The 22,883-nt window shown below is 40.9% G+C and overlaps 1 long non-coding RNA gene across 3 annotated transcripts; it reads right to left on the bottom strand.

Annotated features, from left to right (window-relative positions):
* Positions 1–459: 459 nt before the first annotated feature.
* Positions 460–12,873, bottom strand: LOC106676721 (uncharacterized). 3 transcript variants are annotated; one of them, XR_013095214.1, is made up of 4 exons: positions 12,557–12,873; positions 10,582–10,683; positions 7,908–8,167; positions 460–2,355 (listed from the first exon to the last, which is right to left on the bottom strand). It is a non-coding gene; the product is annotated as an uncharacterized LOC106676721 (long non-coding RNA). The 3 variants fall into 3 exon arrangements; XR_001342423.2 differs by having other exon boundaries at positions 10,629–10,683; XR_013095213.1 differs by having other exon boundaries at positions 10,582–12,873.
* Between the last annotated feature and the right edge of the window lie 10,010 nt (positions 12,874–22,883).

The following is a 22,883-nucleotide window of genomic DNA, read 5'->3' as shown; positions in this document are numbered from 1 at the left end:
AGCCGATCAGCTGATCATTGATCAGTTTCACGATTAAAGTAGCAGCAGGAGAGGGAGGGAGAGAGAAGAGGCAGTCGCTCCATATATCAGTTGTTAAGCTTAACGCTGGAATGCTTTACAAACATTCAGAGATGAACTTACACACTTGCTTTACTTCTCTCTGGGATAACTTTCTCGGAGATGAAATACTCAACCAGACCACCGACAGGTCTCGCACGCCACAGCCGCTCTATCACGTGATGCATACTGCTCCGACGTGCCATGTCGCAAGTTTTGTGAGGTGCTTTTTTGATATTTAATGGATCGGATTACATTTTTTATTTCTCTCCGATATCCGATCCAGTAATTTAGGTCAGTATCGGACCGATACGTAATATCGGATCGGTCCATCTCTACATTCTAGCACACATTAATTGCAACGTAGCTAAAGAAAATCCACATATAGTCCACATTTTTGTCTCACTGTAAACATGAATACTTTTATTGATTATATTTAGAAACAGTTGCATAGTACAAAGTAGATCAAGTGCAAAAGAAGCTTCCAAAACTCCTGAGACAGTAGTTTATAGTGCATAATGTTACAGTTGTCCACATTACTCCTAATACAGTTTTTTGCTGCATCCACACAGCATATTGCACAAATTCACTCAAATTCTCCACATTAAAACAAAACAGAATCCAGTGCAGTCGAGCAGTCGTATCAGATTGTCATAAAAGCTGATTTGACTCAAATGAAATGTGGAACAAACGCAGATTTCAGTGTCTTGAGACTGACAGTGCAATTACCGAACGCCACACATCTCCCACTAATTGTTTCTACCCCGACTGACAAAAAGAACAAAAAAATGCTTTTCAGCAACATCCGGCAACACACATTGCACCTGTGCTCATATAGCGCTCATCTCACTCAAACTAAACGTGTACATTATGTGCTATTGTGCAAATATAGCATCAGTACTCGTGTGCACAACACTTCCACAAATAATGCAAATCTAACGCCTCCTACTCGCTTTCTTTTGCATAGATAAAAAGTAAACATTAAGTCGTTTTGATTGGACAAAATACCTCCTGCTGTGATAATAACTACCTTGATTTTTAAAGTGTGCATCACAATCAGAGTGCAATTTAAAGATTAATAATAGATTACTGAGGTAGCGCCAACCCCACAGTACCTTTTTGTACATTTAAAAAAACCTCTTTTTTTATGCTAACACATAAGAAGTGTACAGTGAACCAGAGCTTTAATCCAAATTATTTAGTGTTTTAAACATTTTTGAGAAACCCTGCCATAAACAGAAGCATAAAAAACACTCACATACACTCACCAAATGATACTGTTAAAAATGCGTTGCACACTGTTGTTGTGACTGTTGTTTATTTTACTATAATTTGTGTTCAACGCTTCGTACCCACATATCTGCGCTTTTTAAATAAACATTACGTACTTACTTATTAGACGTAATGTTGATGGACATAAATGTCAAAGAACTTACTTGATGCTTGCAGCGCAGGTAAAATTAAAAACATTTGTCATTGCACTTAAATATCAAATTTAGCTTGTTTCAAGTAATCCAGCCAAACTGATTGTCGACAGTTTGATTGAAACAAAGTTTTACATGAGACAAATTTATTTTAAGGTTAAGAAAATAAGAAAATAATGAGAAGAAAGAAATGTCAATTCTATTCAAATATTAAAATCCTCATCTAAAGAGGGATAAATTGCTAGCATTACTACTAATAATTATACTATTTCATATTTACTGGTTTTTGTTTGTATTTTTCCTTTTTCTCTAATTTCCAGAAATGTACATAAATCTCAGTGATGAGGCGATGGATTTATTTTGGTGTGTTTGTGTGTGTGTGTGAGGGAATAATCTAAGCTGTGACCTACATTAAAATCTAGCGCAGATGTTTCCTGAACAGATGCGCAGAGCCCCTCTAAACACACACACACACACACACACACACACACACACACACACACACACACACACACACACACACACACACACACACAGTCCACTGTAGCATCCTTCAATCTGAGTTTCCGCTTCACAGTATTCAAGAGTCTGTTTGTTTACTTCATTCAGAGTCATCTGTCTTCTTGTTTCTCTCTGTCGTCAGACTGATAACGACGTTCTCGGGCGCACAGGGACCTCTGCGTCCTTTAACAAGTCCAGGCAGTTTTAACCGTCCACTGTCAGGTTGTCCACTGACAGAAGTTGTTACTGTGTTTGCTTTCTAACAACGGTTAACAACGGTGGTTGATGATGTTGTAGTCCTGTGTGAAACGGGCGTCATCACTGACTCAGAGTCTTTTAGTCGGTGTCTCCCAACGCGAGGCAGATTTGAAGCCTTAAAAGAAGAGATGGAGAGGACGTTAGAAATAGCCCAGTAATGATGTACACATCAGTATACGTAAAGACAAAAATATATATATATATATAGGTGTTCATAAGTTTCTGTTGTTATAACAGGAGAAACTGAATATTTTTACCACCAATTGCTCAGATTTAACTGTGTTCTAGTTTACTGCATATACAGTTTGGTTTCCTGCAAGGGTATATATCCATTTTTCTACACATTTTGTGATGCTGGAGATGTTGTTGATCTGGAGGAGCTGAAGGCAGATTTTCAGGATCAGATCATGTGCAGAGACTCGAGCATTTGTAGGGCTCTGAGCTAAGCCTGACATTAATTATCACAGAGCTCAGCGTTACTGTATTGCCTTCTACGCTATACTGTAAGCTCCCAATCATGCTGCTCATAGATGGTACAATGATAGCAGAAGGAACACACACACACACAATCAACCCCTGACAGACAAGAAAAATTCCCTGCAACCCCCAAAACACCCAAACTGCAAAACAATCAAGCTAAACACAAGCTGCTGTTCCAATCATGAACACAACATCTCCTTTCCTTTCCTCCATCATCCCACCATTTTTGTTTCACCCAACAAAGTGTTTTTTTTCCCACGCTTTATTTTTCTCTGTCCTGTTTGTAGCCAGAGAGGAGGAGGAGTGGTGGTGGCTTGAGAAGGTGGAGAATGATGGGGGTAGTGGTGGAGTGTGTGTGTATATGGGGGGTGGGGGGGGGACTGATGAGGTCGTCATGGCAACCCCACATTGGCATGCCCCTGATTGGAGTATGTGGTGGCTAATTATTCAGTGCATATGCTTAAAAAAAAAACAATAAAGTAGGACGTATTGAAATGCAGAGCCGAGCATCGCGTTGTGTGTGATTAACATATGAGCCCAGCGCCGCTTTTGAAGAGAGCAGCCTCGTTTCCAGCACTTAGTGTATAGCCAACATGCGATTTTAGTGATGCAGTGGTGATGTTTTTAGTAACATTTGATCTGTATGTTTAATTTTTTTTCAGTTTATGTTAAAAAAAAAATCACATCTGCAGTCATTTAATCGTTAACTTTGGTGACCCTTCTTCATCTTATTGGATAGCGGCATCTAAACAAATGCACGGGAAGGTTAATACTTGTGTATGATGTGATGATCAAGCCAAACTTTACATTGAGGCTGAAACAAACAAACAAACAAGAACAGCATGCTAATGGCCCTTTGAGCGCTGGCATGGCAGGCGCAGTATATATGTGTGTGTGTGTGTCAGAGGCAATGGGGATGGAAGGTTTGCTGTGTGAAAGAAACCAAAAGGGTATGGGTTTGTAGGAGGGGGGTTACGGTAACAATGGCCGGCATTGTTTACCAATCTCCCTCGTCCATTAATCAGGACGATCCGGCTCTAATTGGCGTTTTGGTTAAGCTGGTCTCCAGACCCCCGTTCCCTCCACTGGCCTAAATAATGGCGTTACGCCACAAGTGCCGCCACACATTGGGGAGGACAATGTGTCGCTTGTCTGAGAGCCCAGGATAGGATCCCCACCCTCTTCTCTTCCCCTCCTTTCTTCGTGCCCCCTGCGCCCCCCAAAATAAACCTTACATAGAAACACAAAGAAGGCCTCTCACTATTGAGATCTCACTGTCGCAGGCTCCCCTCTCCCTGTCTGTCTGCCCCCCCACACCCAATCCGACTTCACTCCCCCCTCCTCTGATTTTTTTTCTCACCCACTACAGTTTTCAACATATAGGAGCTTTATTCTTTCCTGCCAGCTTTAGCTTTAGAGTTGTGGGCTCAGTGATCAGGTAGAAAAACCACATGGGAGGCAATGATTTAAATTCCTGTTAAACTATTTGAATGAATTTACACTGTCCTGTGAACTCCTCTTGACTCCAAATTAAGGGATTGTTCACATGTTCACACTTCAGTATGTGACCTCTTTAGACGCAAATACTGGTGATCAAAGCATACTTGCAAACCCCCCAAAAAAGTAAAACATAAGACTAACATTGCATAATCTTACTGAAAAGCACCACATTTTGATGCAAATTCGAGGTAATTAAGTGTGTTTTTTAATAAAATCTCAAATGCTAGAGCTCCCTTCCTTTTTAGAAATCAGTGTAAGTTAATTAAATTGTCAGATAATTCATGTGGCTACACACCAGCTCATGGATTGTATGCTCGTAATGCTAAAAATAAATAACAAGCCAGAGGAGTTAATATGAACGTAATCTGAGAGCTTCATTTGCGAGCAACAAATGAACAAAACAGAGGTGATATTTTGGGTTATTTATGTCCGTTATTTAGGTTAATTTGCATGTTTCTTCAAAAAATCGGTGCAGCAACACCATTTCTTTGTCAGGCTTTCACACCACAGGGGTTAACTGCTTGTCTGAAGGTTGAGATATTTCTCAGATCCTGTCAAAACCCAATGGTTGGCATCATAATGCATCTTCGTGAAGCCAGAAAAGACAGCATGACCTTTCATCAAATCCGGACAAATTGCGACGTGACGTGTCGTTTAAGGGTTTGAGGTCTTAATTTCCACAAGGAGCGTGCTTTCGTCTGCGAGCCAAATAGGAAACGTGCTGCACATGTGTGAAAACTGTTAAGTGTGAGATTTATGAAGAATGCTGTGTTGCTAATTATGGCTCCTCGAGGGTGTGAGAGAGCATGTAGGTGTTTTTTGTTTTTTTTTCTTCTTCTTCACATCATCAAATGAAGCTGTCTGCACGTGCACGCGGCACAAAAACCACGTGGATGTTCCACATGCAGAAATACCACCACTGGTGCAAATGATAACTCTTTGTAATCACAAAAAAAAAAGGCGCTGGTATAATTTAATGTTGCCGAAGCAAAGCAATCCTAAGAGTTTTCCGCAAAATGGTCGGTCTGCAGCGTGACGACGGGCACAGCGAAAAAGCGACGCGGGAACCGCAGCTGCCCCTAAAAATGCCATCTTGTCGACACTCAAAAGCCACGGGCAGCGCGCTTTCCTCCTATCTCATCCCTTCCTGCATGTCTCTTGGGGCGATCTCTACAATTAACACACTGGCAGTAATTAACACTGTCTTGAGGCGACCAATGGCGCGGAAACGATCGGGACCAACATGAAGTGGGGGGAAGGTGCAGCGCTGGCTGTTCACCGCTCAGCTGCCATTTTGTGCCAGTCTTAACACCTAAGATGGTGGCAGGACTGTGACTTGCCGTGTGGAAGAGGAGGACAAACTGGCACGGGAGGGGTCGGAGAAGAGGAGGATTATGGGATTGAAGAGGGAGTCTCTTATTTTCACTCTTGTAGTCGGTGCATTGCTGAACGGTTACCAAGAGAGGTAGGGAGGGAGAAAGAGGCATGATCGGCAGATAGCTGCCCTACACGCACCGCACATAGAGGAGCAATTCTGCCACACATGGACGCACAAAGACGCACACTCACATCACAGAGGAAGAATAAAGTGTTTGTACAGTGTGGACGCCAAACACAACACCCTGTGTTGGTCTGCTCGTTAAAGAAAAGAAAAAAAACGTGTCATTTACATGTGCTTAATATACACAGCACACATGTGCCCATGCATGAACACACACACACACACACAAACAACACAGCCGTTCTCATGGTATGGTCTGCCCCTGAGCATGCAAATGACATTCATTATGCAAATGCATACAAATCAGAACCAACCATCTGAGAATCGAAGCTGGGAAAAACCACAAAGAATAAAATTAAATGAAGAGGGGGGGGGGAGTGGAGGGGTGCTGTTTTTGGGTGGGGGGGTTACAAAAGTAAGACGGAGCGTGGTGGTGAAAGTGGAGAAAGTACAGTGCGGTCAACCAAAAATAGACAATATAAGCTGCTTCATTAGGCCACAGATACCCAAAGCTGGATAAAAGTCGGTTTTCCGTGTGCAGATGCCAACGAACTCGTACATTTCAGGATCGGCTCAGTAAAGAGGATCTTCCCCAGCAGCCTCATGACTGCTGACGAGGCCCAGATAAACATGCTTTGTGCTTTGTTACATTAATGAAGTCGCGATGGAGCGTAAGAGGTTTGAGAGGAGATGCTGTACATGTGGCTTTAAAGATTTCTATTAAGTATTTCGACAGAGTTACACCAAAGGTGGGATGAGGCATGCGCACACATACACACACATCATCTTTCCTCACTGCCCCTCACTGCTGCCTTGTTTGTGACCATTTCTTTCCTTTAGCAGAAGATCAGCTGCAGAGTGGCATCAACTGGAGTGGAAATGATCCAAATGATGGCAAAGTGCCGCTAATTGCCTCTCAAGGTGGTCTTTGTTTTGTTTCACCTCTCTCGCCACAGCCGCTGCCTCTATAGGACGAGCTCTCTAAAACCCCAGAAGGGCTGCAATTACATTATCAGCCTTTATGAAATGAATCATCCAAACTATTAAAAAAGAGAAATGAAGCCAAACACTGATGAGTCTGAATCTCTCGGCTGGAGATTAGTTTCTGTATTCATGGTCAAAAAATACACGCTGAATAAATGAAAAAGGCCATTATGGGAGGGTGATTGGGAGATACCAACATGTTCTCCTCCCAGGGTGTCACATGCAGCTGGTGCTGCAGGGATCTAACCCAGCCTGGCAGGTGTGTGAATCAAACACCTCTACTATGACCACTGCGACAGAAACACCACATTTGTGCAGATTATCTGGTACAGCTGAGCAAACTCAGCTACCCTAACTGAACAATTGTTTTTGTTTTAGGGTTTTTAAAAAGACTTATGGTCTAAAATGTGCTTATTTTTTTAAATAACTAGATTATTGAGCTAAATTGCTGAGTTTATTCTCACAGCCAAAAACCCTTAAAGCACCTGGCAAAGAAACTTGATTTCACAAGAAACTCGACTGGATCTGACTTCTGATCGAGTGGAGAAAAGAAGACAAAAATGCTGCTATATTACTGCGGACCCGTAATTAGCAGTTTGGGATTGGCCACAAAAAGATTTGAGATAATGAAGCTATCTGAAAAGGTGAAACTAACCCTGGAAAGTGGCTTGTCCTGAAGCGTCAGCATCAGCTGTTTGGAAAGAGTTTGCAAAACAATTTCTTGCAGAGACTCTGAATACATTTAAATTGATCTCAATCGCTTTGGACTTCCTAAAATTGAGGAACACCAATTAAGATCTTTTACTTTCCTAGAGGAAAAGTTTGTTATGGATGTAAATCTGTAAGATCGTTTTGCCAATTTTGGGGCTAATGAGTCATTTTACAGTTCACTGTGAATTCAAGTTCACATTTGGCAAGGACAAGAGAAACCTAAATGTTGCACTCACTCCTGAATGTCAGTCGGAGCTACAGAACGAGAATATCCACGCACTCACTCACCAACCAGCACGAGAACAAATGCAGCAGCACAGGCTACACCCACCACTGTACTATTGCAATGGTTTGTATTGACAACAAGCAGATCTCAGGCATTTTGTGCAAATCAAACACTTATTGTCTTTTTTGCCTCCAGATCCTCCATGAGACACAACACCCCCCTCACCCCCCCTTCTCGTTAGCCCTTATGTAACACAGCATCATACCTTCACGTCATCGCTTAGCAGGATCTTTTGTCCACCTCCCGTCCTCCCGTGCTGCTTCTTTATGTCTCATTTCTGTTGTTTCCTTTTTCCTGTGCAGGCGTGTAATGGGATTCTTGTTACTTTCGGTTATCTAGCTTTATGAAGAATGTACGTCACTCATACAGCTAGATAACCAAAGATAACAGACAACCCCTCAGGCCTGCGTACACCGCTCTCCTCCAGCAACGCTCAGACACACACACACACAACCTCTGATACACCTGTGAGGACAAACAGCGACAGGGGAAAATGCATTAAAGAGCTAATTCAGCAAGACAAAGCTAATTTCCTCCGCCTGCTGCACCGCACGCATTCCAGAGGTGGAAATAATGATAATAATAGTCATATATCTGGAGTGTTAATTGATCACATGGTGTTAAAAACACCTCAGTAAAACGATATGAAAAACAAAGCATGACTAAAGATTCACAGGGGATTCTGCTGGGAAAGCACATTTTCCGAGCTATTAAGTGTTTTTTATATGACTGAAATGTGAGCGTATTCTTTGAGGAATTCAACACAAAGCGTTACAGCCGGCCATCCAGTGAGCTAAAGACAACAACAGTAAAAGTCTTTACGAGGGGGACGGAAGCAGGATGTAAAAATACCCCTGAGGTGAGTCATACACACAAATATCTTTCATAGGGTCCTAAAGGGAAATCCAGAGAAAAATAAGCATATTTGTTTGTGTTACAGCAGGTAAACACAAAGGTGTGTAAAGTCTTACATGGAATTATTGTAATCCTTAAATTGGTATTCATTATTGTGAAAGAAAGCATTTTCAAGCTGGTGTTAAAATCGAAAACTGTGGCTGAACATTACTAAAATATTACTAATGCAAACTTCCACAGCCTTAAAATATTTCCTGGTGACTTTTGTTTAAAAGAAGTGAAAAATCACTTCAGTTTTATGTAAATATCTACAATCTACCAGCTATAGAACAAACAAACAAAAGCTTTACAAGAAGGTTAAAGGCTTAAAAAATATAAGGGGAAAAAAAATCTAAAGGCACTGTTGAATGTGTGGTTTTTATTTAATTATTATTTAGAACCATTAACATCAGACTCCACTTTTTTATTATTTAAAATAATAGAAGATACAGCCTGTGTGTGACATCCTCCACTGATTTATTTATTTATGGAGTTTTGCTGTCATCATTTTAATAATTACTCATTCCTATATTTCTAGATCATTTTGTGAAATAACAGAATAGTCACATAATTATCCAAATGCATAACATCGCATCTCTTTTTAACGTTACACTGTAAATTAAAAAAAGAAAAAAAGGTTTTCAATATTTTTTCATGAAGTCTTTGTTGTGTGTGGGGTTTTTTTTTTATTGGCTTTTAGCGAGAAAGCGAGGATGACGTCACAGGCATCGCTGGCTTTCAATTAATGCGTTAGCAGCGAGGTGTGATGCCTAATTAACACACACGCGCGTACACACTCAGACACGCTATTATGGGGAAGATGTTCTTTGATGCAACATCGTGAAAATAGGCCACAGCTCCCGTCCTCACATCAGTGTCCGCAAAACACACAAAGAGCAGAGCAAACAGGGTGTTTGTTTGCCGGGTTTTTTTATTAAAATAAAAATAAACATGCTTTACGTTTTATTTTGCCCCTGCTCCAAGAGATTTCCGGTAAATGAAGAGAAGTTTTGGGTTTTTGGGGGGGATTTTTTTTTTTTCCAGGGGCATCCACTGGTGGAGATCATAGTGTGGAGGCCGTGACGTGTTAACATCACTTCGAGGTTCTCACACCTGAACAGCGTGGTTTTGTGATTGTGATTCATTTTCTCCCCCATCTGCTGTGTGTGTGTGTGTGTGTGTGTGTGTGTGTGTGTGTGTGTGTGTGTGTGTGTGTGTGTGTGTGTGTGTGTGTGTGTGTGTGTGTGTGTGTGTGTGTGTGAATAATCGTAATATTCCACTTCCTTGTTAGCTGCACTGTGTGTATGTCGGATTTCTGTCTGTAGTAACGCCTGTGACAAAATCATTTACCTGTCACCTGACAGAGAGGAAAAACAAATTTTATTTTTATTTTTTTTGATAAATAACTCTATTTTAAAATGTTAATATTTTCATTTCAAGTGTATTGTTTAGATTTCTATGTTAGGTGTTAATTAAAGATATCCACACATGGTTTATGATTTTAAACAGCTGGACAATAATTAACTTTTTTAAAATTATTTTAATTAAATATTTTAATCGGCTATATGTATTCATTTACTGTTTATGTAGGCAGCGCATGGGCTGATGCATCGTTTAAAGAGGCAAAAAGAGATAGTTTCATTCGAATAGGTTTTCTGTCCCTGAAGGGAAATTACACTGAAGTTTCTGTTAGAGGTAACTTGGCAGCGATGCTGTATAAAATGTTCTGCTTTAACAGATTTCTGGGACCATAAAAGGCTGTAAATGATGAAAATTTGTGCTTCCCTAAAGATTGTTTTTTGTTGTTGTTGTTGTTGTTGTTGTTGTTTGTTGGTTTCTTTGGGGGGGGGGGGGGGGGGGGGGGTATTTCCAAGAGTCACCGCGTTGCTGCTGCTGCGGATCTTTCGTTTAGGTGTTGGTGAAGAAGATAAACAGACGGGGGTTTTTTTAACGTTTTTCTTAAACTGCAATCCAGTTTAAATCACCTGCAGAGTCATCGGGAAGTGAAGATGGTGGAATCATTTATATTCACCTGGAGGTTGGAGAAGAGCCTGGAGTTCCTTTCTGTTGTTTTTAAATGTGAGTTTCTGCAGAAAAAAATGTTAAAGAAAATCAGTTATTTGAATAAAACTACGACAAATGTAATAATAACGGACTGACTTTGAACTCAATTCCACCACGTGAATGGGATCCCTCTCCTCACTCTGTCGTTGGAAAATCCCTGGAAAGCACCCTGGGTGGGAAATCTGCCTACTCGGCTCCTGACAGCTACAAACTGGGCCTGTGTGTGTGTGTGTGTGTGTGTGTGTGTGTGTGTGTGTGTGTGTGTGTGTGTGTGTGTGTGTGTGTGTGTGTGTGGTGCGCAGTCATTCAGCCGCACCTGCAGCTTAACTGACTCTGCACCGGCAACGCTCCTGAGGTGTTGCAGCGGTCCCACTTCAAATTAGCAACTTATCCACTTGTGCATCAGCTGACTTCTCACTTGTGATGCACTTCCGTCACCGGGACACGGCGTGAATGTAACCTGTGGGAGGAGGTCAGTGAACGCTTGATCGTGCACCTGGATTCACCTGTTCAGTTTAACTGCTGAGTCATATTGACACCTATATGCCGGTTCCTGTTTCTTATGTTGCAGGACCACCATCACTACCACCTGGTCCTTTGCTGTACATGTGCACATGTAAATTGTGCTGTTCTGGGGTTCAGTAATGAAGAAGACAGCAAATGGATCCTTTGCACGTGTTTCTTTTGCAATCAGAACAGTTTTTATTGAAGAGAGGATCTAGAATGAGCTCCAAATGAGGGAGCATCTTTTTGGAGGAGCTGCGCGTAACATTTCAATGTCAGTCAGATGTTAAAAAGTCCAAACACACACATGAAGTCTGATTCCCTCTCACACAGATTAAGCGGGCCTTATGTAAGAGCTCTCCGGGCATAGCGCTATGCTGGCACCGGGGTGTATAATCCCGGGCTACATGAAGCCCTGCAGGAGCGCTGCTGGGTTCACGTACAGTAATCACCTTGGCCTTTTTTCATGCTTGCTTCACTGCTTAGCCTTTCCAGTGCGTAATCGGCTGACAGCAAACAGGCCAAACAACACAAGGCTGCAAAAGGCTATGGCGCCCGAGGCCACTCCAACACCATCACCAACACAGGCCGGTGTTAGGCTCTCACTACCACATTATGATTACATATTAGATCAGTTAGAGGAGAACTTATGTTCCTCCAGTCTGTGAACTCTTGAAAATGACGCAACGTGAACTTATGCACAATAACAACACAGCATATGGTTGATCCAAGGTCGGCATCAACGGAAAAACGGAATAGTCCAAAAAGTAAATTCAATGTTGCTTCGTTTGCGTCAGTAAACACCAACCCACTGCTACCAAAGAGTCACCTTTTAGACAAAGGTGGGCTAAACAGAGGGAGGGGAGAGGAAAAAGGGGATCTCAGTGACCATTAATCCCGAGCGTGCAACATAAAATTTTATACCAACAAACGAGAGAGAAAACTTATCGAAAACAGATCACCTGTGACCAACCGTAAGTCAAGAAAAACCCGCTAAACTCACTCCTGCGGTCAGATTTGTGCACACATGTGCTTTCTGGTGCCAAACAAAAGTGTTTGCAGCCACAAGTGAAACTACACGTCTGCGCTGCTGCCATCGTACCATCGTTGGAGCCTTTATCTCAGATGCTGATGGTGCGCATCGTCCGCGCATCTTTTATCTATCAAAAACAAGCCTCACTTGAAGAAAATCTCAAAGCTTTGCTGCGCCTTACGAGTCCTCACTTCATGCACAATGGGGACAAACACATCAGCATGTTGTACCCTTAAAGCCCTCAGTGCTGCTCGGCTCCTGCAGCTTTCTGTTTGTTTTTTTAACCCCGAGTCGTGCCGTCACACACACACACACACACACACACACAAATCACTTATTACACAAAACACGGTTCTTACTTTCTCCTACACGGGTGCAGCAGGGTGTGCTGCACTGGGTTCAGCTGAGCTCCTGGAAAGCGCTGGTCTCTCCGGACGTGCGGCATGCTGGGAGCCAAATGAGCGCGTTCATGAGCGGCGTACAGAGCTTTGTGGCGACGACGCATCGTGACGTCCCACCGGCCCCGTCCATTTTTAAAAATTTTACGGGTCCTCTTTATTTTTTTCTCTCCACTCACATGTCGTCAGACGGCTTCCCTCTACATCCACAGCCCCGGTCCTCCCCGCGGCACACGGGGGAGTTGGGGCTGTCCGCCAGGATGGCTACATCTCCAGCACCGTTGTCTCCAAGTGGTTTAACATCTCATTTGTCCAAAATCATATACGCTGTCCAAGGCCCACCCCCTTGTGAATCAGTGAGGTAACACTGTTCCCACCCTCTGAGATTTTTGATATTATGCAAGACGGACGATGTAATTATCATGCGAACCTATAGGAGCGACTCTCACGCCCCCCAACAGACGCATGCAGAAGTGCATGGTGGCACATCACTCATCCATCAACCAAACATCCCTCTAATTCCTATAGTGTGTGTGTGTGTGTGTGTGTGTGTGTGTGTGTGTGTGTGTGTGTGTGTGTGTGTGTGTGTGTGTGTGTGTGTGTGTTATATGTGTTGATTCTTATTCTTGTAGCATCTCTCTGTATCTTTGCAATAGCATTATAAATAACTGCTATAAATTATAGCAGCACCACAGCTGACAGTCAAAGGAATGCAGTCCCCGTGTCCCCGTGTGTCCCTGTATTTTTATGTTCAGCATCCTGAGGATATTCCCACTATATTTAATATATTATTTGAGTCAGTGGGCCTAAACAGGAGCTTGTATCTACTTCTCAATAGTGCAGCCTGTAGCAGAAGCAAAAACATACTCTCCTGCACGGCTGAATATGGACATCATTTGAGCCTGCCTTGTTGCTTAGTGTTGAAATGTTTCAAAGGTGATGCTGTCTGCAGCTGAAACTTGTAGACAGACTTGAGAGGCGCTTCGGCTTGGCTAATTACCATGATAATCACGCCAGAAGTCTTTTGAATCCGTGAAAGACGAGAATCCTCTCAAACGTAATTGTATAGGATCTCAATATGTCTGTATGCACAGCCTAGACGTGCTCGACATTTGCATAAATGAAGCTAACCCAGCCATGTTGGTCTGTCTAGAACACACCAAGTGTGTAAACTCCATCTACCAAGTCCTTAATGAATCGCTGATAACGATTCTAGCTCTACTCTACACAACAAAGTGCTTCCATTCATGTTTTAATTAAAGGATACAATTAAATTTATTTTTGTGCTTTGTGGGACATTTTGATGAGAAGCCCGCTTGAAGCTCCTCTCCTTGCATGCTGCAGATACTCTGAGCACACTGTTAGATTTGTAGTTTCATCACTGGAGGGTCAGAAGGGCTTCAGGTTACCCGGTTACCCGGTGAAGAGTTGAGGGATCCAGAGCAAATCCAGACACGTTTACTAAACTGAGAATAAAACAGAATTCAGGTTTATCCTCCAGCAACCAACAAGTTCTCTGCAGCGAGGAGAGGCGCGCTCACAGCCGCACCTGCGCGCGCCTCGTTGCCAGGAAACCAGTGTAAGCGCCGACGCGCTCTGAACCCCGAAAAGGCAGAAACGCGGATATTTTACTGTCCCGAAAGTCAACACCAGTGAGCTCACCAGTTGCTTACTAATGTGAATCCTGGCAACTGGGATGTGACTTAGTCCAAGTCAAGTCAGATTCAAGTCTCCTTAGAGAACATTAAAAGAGGACACATGTGTCTACTGTTCAACAGCTGATTGAAAGAAGGCGAAGGAACAAGCTGCAAAAAAGACACAAAAAATCATAAGGAGGAGAGGGAAGTCATCTCTCCTCCAGCATGCACTGCGTGGCGCAGGTGTTGCCTGTTATAATTAGCTGCGAATTACAGACCAGACATGAGCCGCAGAACATAGCACCACAGACAGAGGTAATTTCCATCACACGGCACAGTGCGACGCATCCGACAACTAGAAGATAGCGCTGAATAGCACAGCTGGAAGAGTTGCAAAATATCTGAGTGGACAGTGTAGTCTGAACAAAATGTAGTAGTTAGCCTACAGCTACAGACCTGTGTAGAAGTTAAAGCCTCTATTTACCCCTTGAGTCTACAGAGCTAAAAGACGCTTTCAGAAGAAAACCTTATTACTAATCACTCCCGAGGAAAAATGCAAAACAAATTAGGCTAAATGTACAAAGTCTGAGTGTCATCTAGATTGTAATTTCAATTTGAGCCTGCTGCAGTAGGCTGTGCAGTATTTTAGTCCAGTGATTGACTGAGAAGAAGGTAATTTCACTACTCATTTGTTGCAGTACGTTGTGTAGTTGCCCCAATAAGCCTCATATGCCCAAATAATGGCGCACTTCCAAGCTGAGAGGCAGATTGCACATTTCCCTGTCAGGTGATAAGGAGGTCGAGAGTTTACAGGTTTATTATTAAATATTATTCTCTGCTTCCATGTTATCGCCTCTGGATCCAGTTCATATGGCTTTTGCGGGCTGCCTTCCCAAACTTTATTTGGTTCGTTAGAAACTGGTGAAAAATAATCGTCTTCAGTTTTCTTTCTCCAGGCCGTGGGAAGCAGACAGTCTTTTGGCTGCTGGGTCAAAATCTGTCTCAAACCTTCCGACAACAGTAAACCATCCTCACCATCACCCCATTGATTTTACTGCTGCCAGTCCAGACGCCGGATAGTTTCGCAGCAGCGCTTCACTGAACAGAGAGGAGGCGGTTTTTACGCACATTGTCGAGCGCACGCAAAGGACGCTTCACCTGTCGGTAAAGATGTAAATATGAACTGTAATACATTTTCGCCACCACAAGGATTCAGTGTGTGCATTTGTGCCCGTGTATGCGCTGACTCGGAGCTGGCACCCTCTCACCCCACGTCGCGCCAATATTCAAATTGGGATCCTGCGATTTGAATAGGAGCTTAATGAGATGTGGTGGTGTATATTAAATGAAGGGGGGTGAGGTACCTCATGAAGCTGAAATCCTGCTGCAGATTTAGTGGAGTTATTTAAGAAATGTGTTTTACATTTGAACATAGATGTGTAGGTGAATGTCTGTGCAGGTGTCTGCAGGTCACTGTGAAGATCCAATATATTATCTGACAGGAGACACTTTTCTTTCTTCACAGTGGAAGGCAGTTTGGATGCTTGCATGATGAGGGAGCACCAGCTCTCCATCACCTTCTGGGGTCAGAGCACTTGTCACATATACTGCAGAGACTTTTACAGAAGGCTCTTTTGTGTTGCACAATAATTCAGACAACTGAGTAAAGACTGCACTTTCTCTCGGGGTGTGAGCACTGGAACCAGAATTTGTGACTATACAAAGATGTAGAAGTCTGGCTCTGCATGCTTCAATTAACGAAAAACTACAGTTGTTGAGGGGTTTTTTTCTAAATTAAAATAATATCTCTAGAAAATTAGCTCTGCACCATGTTACATCTTACAGACCCAAATAACCCAAGCATTTTATTTTTTCCAGTTGTTGAATTCCCTCAGCCGTGAATTGTAGCTCAGGGGTGGTCACAGTTCACTGTTGTGTGCAGCCTCTAGTGTATTTTCCCATGTTGCTGCAGTTCCTTAAGAGAAAGTAAAACTAGATCTTTTTCTTCCTGTAGACATCAGTGTCTCAAGTACTGAACCTGTTCAGCTTCTGCTTATTGCTGCCAACCAAAAGCCAGTTTTACACTGTGTAAGACAAACCCCATACAGAGTCCTTTCATCCTCTTGGAACCAACAGGAGCACATGGGGCAATAATCAGCCAATAATCCAAGTTCTACCAAAAACTAACAGATCAATTATCTGTAATTATAAGGTTTTACTGACATTCTCTGGTCTGGAAGTAGATTTTCATCCCCTCATTATGTGGCTCTCCCTGCATGAATGACCCGTCCTATTTGTTAGAAATGAACTTTGCTATGGACTTTTAGTTGCCTGAGAAGCCGTGCTGGCCTGTGCTCGTGAATAGTGGTAATGAAAGACGGTGGCAAACTCTCTCTGACTCCAACACTTGTATTTATTGCTGTAGCTGATTTAAACATTGAGGTGGGTGCTCCAGAAAAAAATACAGAACATTTGAATTTAATTTAAAATGTAAGATATATTTGAATGTAAGATATTCTGAGGATTGGTGTTATAAAAAAATTAGATTAATAAAAGACAGTTGGATATTTTTGAGTTGTTGATGAAGGCTGAAGTTGGCTACACACCATAACAAATTCAATAAAAATGTTTTTTGATATATCTGTATTTTTATAACAGGATCTTTTCTACTGATAAACTATATTTAGGTTTTTTTAAAACTACATTTTTAAATAAAATTGCAATTAAATTTCATGGGGGGGCATTATGAATGAACTGTAAATAGTTAATTACACTAATGTTGATAGGTTTTAGTGTTAATGAACAATATAATGATGGCTCTAATTTACAAACTGTTATTAACATCATAAACTGTAAATAACAGTTTGTAAATTATATATAAACATGATCTGGAAGTTGATCTGGACGTAATTCTTCTCATAATGAACCTATAAGAAGGCAGGTTGGTTGGTGGAAATAACAGGATTGTTAAAGAGTCTGAGCTTTGTGTCCTGCTTTATTTATTTATTTATTTATTTATTTATTTATTTATTTATTTATTTATTTATTTATTTATTTATTTATTTATTCATTAACTTGTCTGTGTCTATGTTCCCTTTCCTGGCTGCTTGATGAAGTTTAGGAACCTAAAATAATTGCTTAGGTTTACGCAAAGGTCGAGGTTTGGGGTCTGGAGTGAGACCAGCCTAACTGTTGCCTCCGCACATGCTTCACTCACGGATTTGCACTAAAGCAGCCAGGCTTGTGCGTCACTCTGACCCGCCTGCAGCAACTCATTGCTGGCTAAACAGCCATATTTGACGTCCTGTGCATGAAAACTAACGAGAAATTAAACCTTTACTTCAAGATGCCTCTTATCGACTATGAGACCACAATTCTATACAATCCATAATAATCTATAATCAAATTTTGTAATACTCAAATCAAATAATAAATCGATCACGATACTACTAATATTCTAATTCTATCGTTTGTTAAAACTACAATAACTATTTAATATTTATTATCAGCGCTGATATAACTCATCACCGGTGTTGTGCCAAAAGTGATTTTCAGTATTTGTGCAAAAAACAAAAAAAAGATTGCCCGTATTTAAACTCCTGTAAATGACTTGTTGGCCTATAATATGTCAAACATGTTTTTCATGAATGATATCGAGTCACTGTGAGCCACAAGCGACGTTTCTGTCACAAAGTAGAAGCTGCAATCAGATTTTATGGAAAAGTGACTTTTATATATCTTTTATTTGTCCAGCTAAAAAGTATCATTGACATTAAAATGTTTTTTAAGAGTGACCTGCTGAAAAAGGGAATTGCAATAAATAAAAAAAAATTCACAGTCTTCTAAAGATAGTGTAAGTGGCACCAGGATTGGATTGGACTCATTATAATGTAGACACAGAGCCAAAAAGATCACGTCTTTGTAAAACCAAAAGAAGAACGAAAAAAAGCGAACAAGCACTGAAATATTTCAGACTTTCAGCTTCGCAGGAATTCAACAGGCTTTTTACCTCAAAGGAAATATAGAGTACACGAGTCGTGAGAAAATAATGTAGAACATGAGATCAATTCATACAGCCTCCATCTTAACTCGGGTTTGTCTTGTTTTTGTAGCATTTTTTCGTATTTATTTTAATCTGTTTTGTGTGCAGCTCTTTGTGAGCACTTGTCTGTGTTTGATAAATAAACGTTTCTTTTTTTTAAACATTTATTTTTACACGTATTAAGTGGAAAACTTGGAGAAATATAATAATCGAAGTTGCCTGGATTCCGTGCTGTACCCAGTGAAAGTCATGCTTAAAGGTGATCCAGCAGATTATTCCTGTGTCCACTCCGCATTCAGACTGTGTAGCAGAACCACGCCTGTCACGCTTAATGTGGATGCTCTTCAGTTTAGTGATACCTTGCGAAGTAATGCACGTATAAACAAATCAAATCAATTTTATTCCAGAGTTAGAAACAACATTTTAATTCCTCCTCTGAAGATTTTTGAAGAAAAAATAAAAAAAGAAGCTCGCTATTAAAAAAATTTCAAACCTGCTTTTGATCTTTTATCTTTATTTCTGAAGTGTTTAAAACAGCTTCTAGTTTGGGACAGATTGCCTGGATATTATTTTTTAATTTGATTTTGAATCGCTCTAACTGATCTCTGATCTTTAAATCTTCACGAGCTCGCCACAGAAAACAAGCCACAAATCAGGTGAACTGCACCTCCAAAGCGGTCACTTACCTGTCCTGTTGTCTCACCGAAACTGTGGTTTACAGCTCACGTCTGACTTTTTTAATCTTTCCATTGTTTCCTTTACTCTCCAGTCATATTTAATCACTTATTGATCACATTCATCTTTGGAAAATGCTCAGAAAACGTTATTATTATTGTTATTATTATTATTATTATTATTATTATTATTATTATTATTATTATTATTATTATTATTATTATTATCATTATTATTATTATTATTATTATTATTATTATGTCTTTTTAAAAAGCGCTGCTGGTCACATGAACATGTGGTCACAGTCTGTGAGGCCACAATCTCTGGTTCTACAAGGCTGTAAACACATTTAATATAAATGCATTTTCCTGCTGAGTGAACACTAAGAAACAAACTATGAGCACTTAAAAACTGAAGTGTTAATTTACCTGCGTTCTTGTCTTGAAACCAGGTGGTTTTGTTTTCTTTTCCGCTTCTGCCATCATGCGGACGTTTTGTGTATTACAGCTAAATGCCGTCTGAATATTTGACTTCTGATCCTCTGCTGCCCCAACAGGATAAAGAATGTACATACGGGGCTTTTCACTGGATGAGTAATAACTACACGAATACGTATTTCTTTCATTTTATTTCCACTGCATTTGTTATGATGTTATGAAATCGTTTGCACAGCTGGTATGAGGTGATATCCTAGGCATTACGGCTAACATCTGCACTTTGGTCTCAGGCTTCCATAGCAGATTGTTACAGTCTTGTGGTTTGTTCAAACTTAATCTGTGCTTCCAAGTTCTTTCAGAGAAAAGAGGCTTTTTACTGCAACCCTTCCAAACGAAGCTATATTTGCTCAGTCTCGTTTTAATCGTGCTGTCATGAACTTGAGCATTTAACATGGTAACTAAGTTGGGTGACCATATTTTGATTTCCAAAAAAGAGGACACTTGACCCAGTCATGAAGAACTTTAATAATACTGTTTGTTTAAAGAGAACTAACATATTTAAACGATACCTTATCTGTGCGGTTAATGAATGGTGAAATAAAAAATGTCATATAGGCTTTTACAAGTCAACAAGTTAAAAAAAAAAGGGAAAAAAAGAGGATGGTTGGTCACCCTATAACTGAGGCCTGTGGAGTCTTAAGATGTAGCACTTGGGGTTGCACGGTCTCGGTTGAACTCTGATGTTGGGAGATCCATAGTGTGTTACCACACACCTGCATGCTTCAGACCAGCAAACTGCCAAAACCTCTGTTTTATAGAGGTGCTGTTGCTTGCAAATGATCAGTTAATTGAGGGCATTTGATTATAATCACCTGCCTGCTACGAACCCTCTTAATTCTTATGGAAGCAGTAAGGGAAGTCCAGAGGAGGCTTTGAAACAGCCCCTTTTCACCATCAATAACATGGAAGAAGAAAAAACCCTGTTTTTTGATAGCTGTTGAGATTTTTTAAGCAAAGCTGGAGGAATTTGGAAGTCAGCTTTTCTTCCAGATGTTGTAACAGTAGGTACAGGACATCAGTACCTCAGCTCTTTTTGTAGCCCCCCCATCCCGCATCATCACTGCAGATTTATAGATGTCTTTTGTGATTGCTGAGAACAAACAAAAGCAGCCTGTCTTCATTTTCGAACTATGTGACGGCATTAATGAGAGGGTGTCTGTGACCTCAGGAGCAGAATGCTTCCTGCAGATTATAATCAAATTCACAGCCGCCGTCTAAAACCTCTCCACCGCTCTCGTTAGCAGAACATCATGTGGTATGTTTGTTGTGACGTTCGAAAACACAATCAGAAGATTTGAGTGTAAAACAAAGCACACATTTTCACAGAATGAAATGTCATTAATTTAGTGAGTATACAGTATTGTACTGTAAATATTGCCTATTTATATCTTATTACTCCCTTCATTATTATCCCAATCACAATATTAAGCTCATTTCCATCTTCATATTTCTGTTCTTGGACTTTACTATTGTCTTTTTTCATGATTCACAGTCCAAAATCATCTAATACATCTTGTTGTGGGTCTTGGTACTGCTTATAGCTTTATCCTCTGTTTGAAACAAGCAAACTTTAACTTCTTCTGATTGGCTGCCCCTCACAAATAGGAGGTTTGAGCAGCATGTGGGAGGAGCTTCTGCGCTCACAACAAAGCTGTGTGTCTGAAATACAATACAATACAATTTTATCTATATAACATGTTTATATCCCTACTGGCCATAGTGGGGATATTCACTCTCACTGACATCACATAGAGCCAAGAGTAGATTTAGTAGATTTTTTAAAAGAAAAAACTGTCTGAAACTAACTGTTTAAAGCAATCTTCAATTCCCTCAACATCTGAAGCACTGCAGTTTTTAATGCTAACACACCTTGTACTTCTGTCATACACTCATATGCCTGGATTAACCACCTGGGGGGCTCCTAGGCAAACTTTTGTTGTTGCAGCCACATATCACGCTAGCACATAGACTGTTGCAGGCTCACATTTATTGTTTAAGTCATTTTCTTTTCAGTGTGCTTTTTACTGCTGTCCATAGTTTTCTGTGACAGCAAATCCAGTACTTTTGTACTCTGACAGGTGATCCACAACACTAAAATGAGCAGAAACTAACTTGGGCTCAAAATAGAACTTACTACACACATTTGAAGCGCCATGGTTTTATTTTTTGAACTGGTCCTGGGTGGCTTTGTATGATTCACAGTCCAAAATAATACTTGTTTTTCCTATACCGGGCCTCAGTGCACCTCTTCGGTTATTTATTTCACTGTTTGAAAGTATTAGCTCCTTCCCCTTTCAGCTAACTTTCCTCTGATTGCCTGTCTCTCACAAACAGCATGTGGAGAAGCTTCTATGCTCACAGCTACAGCTGTGTGCTTAATACGAGCATATAGGGAAGTCCCATACATCTGACAGGTACAAGAGTAGAAAAAACCAAACCTTTAGCGCAGTCAGGGGTCACCTGTACATGCATTAAACTTGTTGTTTGAAGCTGTTCAATGCTGAGCATCACCACTGCAACAGTCTACATGCCAGAAAATAGCAAAAAGCAAATAAAGAAGAATGTTCAGACTTACTGCTGTGAATAACAAGCATTACCTTGAGCTGATTGTTACCAGACAAACAAAAATCAGAATCAGAATCAGAATCAGAATACTTTATTGATCCCTGGGGGAAATTATTTTTTGTTACAGTGCTCCATTTTAAACCAACATTAAGACAAGACAGACAATACGCTAACTAAGAATAGTACAATATATACATATATATACATACATACATACATAAGTCACTTATAAATAAATATTTGGAAAAGAAACATGTGTAGTTGTAGCAGCAAACAGTGTGTTAAGTGGATGCGTTGTACAGGGAGATGGCCACAGGCAGGAATGATTTCCTGTGTCGTTCAGTGGTTCTTTTCGGTAATCTCAGTCTCTCACTGAACGAGCTCCTGTGACTGACCAACATGTCATGGAGTGGGTGGGAGGTGTTATCCACCCACTAAAAAGAACTGAATTCAATTACTTCTTTAAGATCAGGGTCACAGCACGTAGGTCTATGACCTGCTGCTATGGATTAATAATTCACTGATGTGATTTTCTGTTGGAGGAAGTGAGTAAATGATGGTCTGGGGGCTTTAGGGGCTCCTGAGCTGTTGAACACTTTATCGAATTTGTAATGTAGACACTCATAAACACAGTATCTTCCTTAAGTGTACTTCTTATTCACTTTGGGGAGATAAAAGCTGGTTATCACAGAGGCTAATCTGGATACTAATGCTCCTTATCAGTCAACAGGCTTCCTGTTGGGATTCCTAGTTTGGGCTGCTCATGCTGCTCTACAATCTTTGTTACAGCACATTACCACAATGCATGCACTAAGATCGGTTTATTTATATAGGCCACAGTCTTTACAGTCTATAGAACTTCTATCTTTGGA

Source organism: Maylandia zebra, linkage group LG22 (genome assembly GCF_041146795.1).
Source record: "Maylandia zebra isolate NMK-2024a linkage group LG22, Mzebra_GT3a, whole genome shotgun sequence".
Lineage (NCBI taxonomy): Eukaryota > Metazoa > Chordata > Actinopteri > Cichliformes > Cichlidae > Maylandia > Maylandia zebra.
Note: the sequence above shows the minus strand (reverse complement) of the source record. Positions and strands in the feature narration are given on the sequence as shown.